Below are 6,688 nucleotides of genomic sequence, written 5' to 3' on the forward strand. Positions count from 1 at the left end.
TGATCTAGGTACAATTTGGATTATTGACTTGGGGGCCTCAAGGCATTTTTGTAGCTGGTCACACTTGTTCTCTTTCCTAACTAGTTTGATCAACCACGATTTGTTAAACTGGCTGATGGTAGTTTATCTCACATTTTATGAAGTGGCGATGTTAAAATATCTCCTTCCTTGATTTTATTGCATGTGTTATATACTCCAGAGTTTCGTGCGAGCCTGTTGTTAGTAAAGCAACTAACCTCTAGTATGAAATATAGAGTCATGTTTGACCCTAATTCTTGTGTATTTTAGGACTTACAAAATGGGAAGACAATTGATGGAAAACATGAGCAAGGGGAAGTCTACTTATTGTTGACAACTGTGGGTTCTGCAGCGACTTTTGTGTCTCAAAAGTCAACTTTGTATCAGTGGTACTTGTAGTTAGAACATTATTTTCCTTTCAAGCTACATCAAATTCTCCTTAATATTTCTATGTTTGAGTCTTTCCAATGTGAAGATTGTGAACTAAGCAAACACACTCAAATGAGTTTTTGTTCTAGTTTAAGTCTGTCCTGCCATAGTTACTTTGATCTACTTCATGTTGATGTGTGGGTCTAGTCAGGTTGCTAGTAGGCTAAGGTATGCTACTATCTGCTTATCGTTGAAGAGTATTCTAGAGTCAGTTGGATGTTTTTGTTGAAAGAGAGGTCTGATGTCATATGCATTCTTAAAAACTTTATTTTGAAAATAAAGTCTCATTTTTTTTTACTATTAAATGCATTCACACTGATAATGCTCTAGAGTTTAATGCCTCTAATTTGATGCAGTTTTACAACCATCATGGTATTCGACTTCAATTTACTTGTCCTCACATGTCTAAGCAAAATGATGTTATAAAGAGGAAACATCATCAACTTCTAGATATGGCCTGTATCCTCATGTTGCACACTCATCTTCTTGTTGGGTTTTGGGGAGATGCCATTCTTACTACCTATTATCTGATCAACGGATTACCTTCTTTACTAATTAACAATGAAATCCCCATTCAATGAATGTTTCCAAATCAACCTCTATCTCAGATTCCTTCAAGGGTATTTGGTAGTACACTATTGTTCATGTTCTTGGCCCAAACAAAGACAAACTTTTTGCTCCATCCATGTGTTTTCAATGACTATCCTTCTCATCAAAAATGTTATAAATGCTTTGATCCTTTGACCTAAAATGAGTTTATCAATGTGAATGTCACATTCTTGAGTCTCAATCTTACTTTTTATCTAGTTGTCCTCTTGAGCAAGTGCCACCTCCCATTCCTCTTCCTATTCCTCCCTTCTCATTGCTATGGCTGAATATGTTTCTCCTTCCAGTAGTCGTTTTCAGGTTCCTTCAAAGGTTTATACCCATTGACATCAAACTCCCTGAGCTACTCACCAATGTCTCCTCAGGAGGTAAGCTCACCTAAAAACCTGGATTATGACACTCATGACTCAGATGGGGGTGATGACTTTCCCCTAGCTATTCACAAAGGAAAAAGACAATGTACATTGCATCCTATCTCACATATTGTATGTACTAACTATGTGACTATTAGCCTCAATTGGTTTATTGATTTTATTGCTGCTTATCTTATTCATCCAAGTTGTCAACAGACACTTATGGATCCAAAATGAAAGCAAGCGATGCAAGAGGAGATGTGTGCATTGATGTCCAAGAACACATGGGAGTTGGTGGATCCGCCTCCTAACTGTGAGGTTGCAGGGTCCAAGTGGGCATTTATAGTCAAGTATCATTCAGATGGAACAATTGGGCAATATAAAGCTCGCTTAGTAGGCAAGGGGCTTACTCAAACATATGAGATCGACTTCTTTGAGACTTTTCCTTCATGACCAGACTTAGGGCCATTAGGCTTATCATCTCAGTTGCAAATGCAGTATGAGTGGCTCATATATCAACCAGACATGATAAATGCATTTTCATATGGAAATATATCTGAGATAGTCTAGCAGCAACCACCTAGCTTTGAACATCATAGGCAGTGTTCAAAGGTGTGCCCCCTTAAAAAGGCTATCTATGGACTCAAGTAGAGCCTTTATGCTTGGTTCAATAAACTGTCAAAGGTTCTGTCGACATGTAGATTTCAGAGATTTCCATTAGATCAATCCATTTTTGTCAAAAGAGAATCTTTAGGTATGGTTATTGTAGTTATGTATGCAAATGATATTATTTTTACAGGGGATAACGTTCAGGAGATTTTAGCTATAGAGAAGTGTTTTTAGCGACACTTTGTGACAAAAGACCTTAGTTGAGGTACTTTCTTGGCATTGAGGTAGCAAGAAGTAATAAATGTATTACTCTATCACAAAGGAAGTATGTGCTCTATTTTTTATAGGAGACCAAGATGCTTGGAACAAAACCTGCTAATCTGTCTATGAATCCTCGTCCACACTACTATAAAGATCAATATGAAGTTACAGACTTATGGTCATATAGATCTCTCATTGTGAAACTGTTATATGTCACCATTACTTGACCAAACATAAGTTTTATAGTGAGACATCTGAACCAATTTATAGAGAAGTCAAAGAAGGTACATTGGGAGGCAGCCTTGTTGGTTCTCAAGAATTTAAAGTCATTTCGAGGTACAGGGTTGTGATTTAGAAAGGGTTCAAGTTCTAAAGTTAAATCATTTAGTGATCCTGATTATGCTGGCTTGGTAGAAGATATAAAGTTTACTATTGGTTTCTGCATCTTTGTAAAATTTAATCTTATATCTTGAAGAAGTAAAAAGCAGAATGTGGTGGCTAGATCTAGCATTGGATCTGAATAGGGCTATGGCTCAAACTGCTGCAAAAATAACTTGGGTTCGATCTCTACTTACTAATTTAGGGATCTCTGCCTCACTTCCAATGAAAATATATTGTCATAGCAAGGCTACACAAATAGCTAACAAACTTATATTTCATGAAAGGACAAAGTATATTGAGATTGATTATTACTTCATCAAGAATTTGGTATGGAAAGGATATCCACAATTACTAGTATTGAAGATCTTCAAATCAGCTTGAAGAAGTGTAAAGAAAAGAAGCCCCCCATAACCACACTCTTCAACCGATGGTTTCACCTTCCTAAGATCACCACCCCTCCATAAGGCTGGGCATCGGGCCGAGCCACCACTGGGTACTCGGTACTCGGCCCGACTTGGACCTGAGCCCGAGCTCGGAAAAAGGTACATGGGCTGGCCCTACTCATTATTGGGCCAGCTCGGGTGGGCCCGATAAGCTTGATTCGGGCCTGATAATTTATTTTTTGATTTTTTTATTAATATATATATATTTATAATATTTTATTATAATTAATTATAATTATATATTAATTTATATGGAAATTATATTTTTAAATTTAATCGGACTGGGCCGGGCTCGATTTCAGGTTTTTGAGTCGGCCCAGGCCCAAACCCTGCTTTTGGATGTCAGGCCAGCCCGGGCCCGACTCGTTATGGGGCTGGGCCAAGCTGGGCTACACAATGCCCAGGCTTACCCCTCCACACCCCAGCTCCATTAAATTCATCATCATGGCTACTGGATAGATCAATAGTCACGCTTGAAGGAGCCCTACCGCGAAATGCGTTGCCCACCCGAAGAAGAGCAGTTGGCAGCCTAAGTCACCCGACGGGAGCATTAATTGCATGGACAAGCTGAGGAATAGGTCCAACACTGTCTAGAAAAACATATTTCGCTATACCGCCAATCGGTGGGTGCAGGGGCAAAGGGAAGGGGGGCCCACCCACGCCATGGCCTCACCCCAGCCAATGATTTTTTTTTTTATATTAAAAAAATAATATTTTTTAATTGCATAATGTATTTTTTGTATTAGAATTCAGTTTGGACCTACCTGGATTAAGAGGTCGGACTGCCGGCCTGCCCCTGAAGAAAATCCTAACTCCGCCCCTGGGTGGGTGTAAGTGGTCATTCTCTGGCATGACAATGGGGACACTCCCAACATAAAATTCCTGGCAAGGTGCAGGGGCATGAGTAACCTTCGATCAAGTAGAACTCCAAGGAAAAATGTAACGAACAAGTGATGTGCCATTGAGCCAGCCTCTAGTGGCCGTAGTGGCCGTACTGAACACAACAGGAATTCCACCGGAAGTTCAACATGGCACAAGCGACGGACCACAAGTCTCTTGGGCGAGCCTGGTGCAAGAACAAATGATCTTGAATGCAGTGGAATCCCATTTGCCAGGGTTGAGGCTATAGGAGGCACTCTCCCTTACACAGCCGACTTAGGAAAGGTGGTTAAGGGGCAGCTACCACCCTGCATGATTATTCATTCGCTCGATTCTTTGACAAACGGATCCTAGCAGTTTCTCTCTTGGTTCAGCAAAGTCTCGACAGCAATCTCCCAAAAGAAAACACCGCACGTCGGCCCCAAAGAAAAACCGCTTCCGCACGGCATCATCCAGGAAGCCCCCAAGCGCAACCAAACATCGATCAGAAATAAAAACATCAGCATTCACCTGAAGAGCATGCTGCTGCAGGTCGAAAGCGAGGTCCCAGGAGTTCAAATCCCACACCAGCTCTGATAACGCCCGCTTGTTAAAGGCGGCGTCATATGCAACGTTAAAAGCACCAACACCTCAAGGGGTGCCACGAGAACTTCACCCATGAAGGCTTAATACACCAGCAGACGATCAGCTCGTGCGTGATCGACAGCCACAGAAACCGGCAACGACATACTCCAACACGAGAGAGAGAGAGAGAGAGAGAGAGGAAATGAATGCTTCTTTTGTGCGAGAAGAGTAGGAGTTTGGGGGCAAATATTGTTAATGCTTGAGCATTTTTATGCCTGTAGTCCTAACAAAAGCCTTAATTTTGCCGATGGAGATGCACTGTGTACTATCTCCACCCATGTTCTGCACCATCGACTATTCTCCAACCTCTCTCCCAACACGACACCTGTTGCTAGCAAAATGGATTTTCATTTTAGTTAATACTGATGTCACTTGTTGCAACGTGAAGCAATAGTTCCTCTTGCAACTGGAAACAACCACAACCAGTGCTGATGCTGTTCCTCCTCCTCTTCTCTTCTTTCAAAAACCAAATGGAGGGCATGAGAGAGAAAAGTTGAGTCCTGCGAAGGAGGAGGAGATTGTTCCCGAATAGGAAATAAAAAAAGCCACCCTAAATAAGTGAGACTTCAATTATAGTATTTTAATTTTGGATCCTCCCCGAGGAAATATTTATGTCCCTATTTGTTGGGGAGTGGAGTGTTTTTTTTTTTTTAATTTGAATTTTAGTTCCACATAAACGATGAAATACGAGCAGTTCGAATACCAACCTATGGATTTGCACCATTCACCCTAGTATTTTGGATCCACACATGATTCACTTGCTACGAATGCATTGACCCAATGTTAAGATGCCAGCTTTGAAGTGATTTTAGATATTCTTTAGCTTTTGAACCAAATTTGGTATCACTTCCATATTGTTAATATATACTTTGGACCCATCTAACTGGATCTTTCTTGAGTTTCCCCTCCAATATGATTTGGATTTTGAGTCTATTTTCTTGTGAACTAGATCTCTTCTCTAAATTATTCTCAAATTAGCCCAGTTCAGCTATAAATCTCCCAGACACATGAAGTAAATTCTCTTCAATCAAATTACATTTGACCATGTTTGCTGTACTAGATTTAGATGCATATAAAACATGAAACCATGATATTAAATAATGCATGTCTTGTGATTTATCACCCTCCATCTTTGCATTGAAATCAATTTTGTTAATGAACGATTGACACGAGCACTACCAACTATCAACAAACAAACAATACATAGAACTTGTAGAAAACCACAAGTAATAAAAGAAAACAAAGTAAGCACAACTTCCATGGAGGTAGTGAATTGTGTATGTAGTGACATTCATGAAGTATACTGAAATGTAACTATCATACCGTTACTATAATTTCTTCATTCTCCACCTATTATAACATATTTTGCACCTACGTACACATGGAAAGAGTATATTACAACCAATTACTAGAACACAATGAGTAACTTACATTTATGCAAGAGGACTTGTGCAGAGAATAGGAAGCGCATATGGATAAAAATAGTTAAGTGCAACAAAATAAGGCAGATTGCTTATTAGAGGAATGAATGACTTGTTAAGATGCGGGAAAATTTTCAAGATGATCAAAAGCAAATTATTCCACATCACAGTGAATTACAACAAATTAAAACTGCATAGAATGACAGCAAAGGCAGTAGTTTCCTATACCAAAGATCAAACTGTGAACATTAAACCATTTATAAGTGAATGAAATTTCAAACAATACCAGCAAATTAAAACAACAAATGACAATCACATGGATAGACAACATATGTTGAGTCATGAGGGATACTCGACACAAGGACCTTACACTAACCGCTACAACAAGTCAAAAGATTTTCAATAACCATCAATTAGATGCGACTTTTGTTCAACATTTACATGGCAGTGCAGGAAAAAAGGTTAAGTCACGGCAGAAGGGAAACATTCCATTCCTAAATTCAACAATATAGAATTTTGTACAGACCTTTAATTCAACAGAAAAAGCGTACCGTCCGATAACAATATACCGTCCGATGAAAACAATATTGCGAAAAGATAAACATACCAATCAGGGGTATGGAAAATAGTGAAAAATGGTGAGCCCAACGATGGATAACAAAAG

The sequence above is a fragment of the Nymphaea colorata genome, chromosome 8 (genome assembly GCF_008831285.2).
Source record: "Nymphaea colorata isolate Beijing-Zhang1983 chromosome 8, ASM883128v2, whole genome shotgun sequence".
Classification (NCBI taxonomy): domain Eukaryota; kingdom Viridiplantae; phylum Streptophyta; class Magnoliopsida; order Nymphaeales; family Nymphaeaceae; genus Nymphaea; species Nymphaea colorata.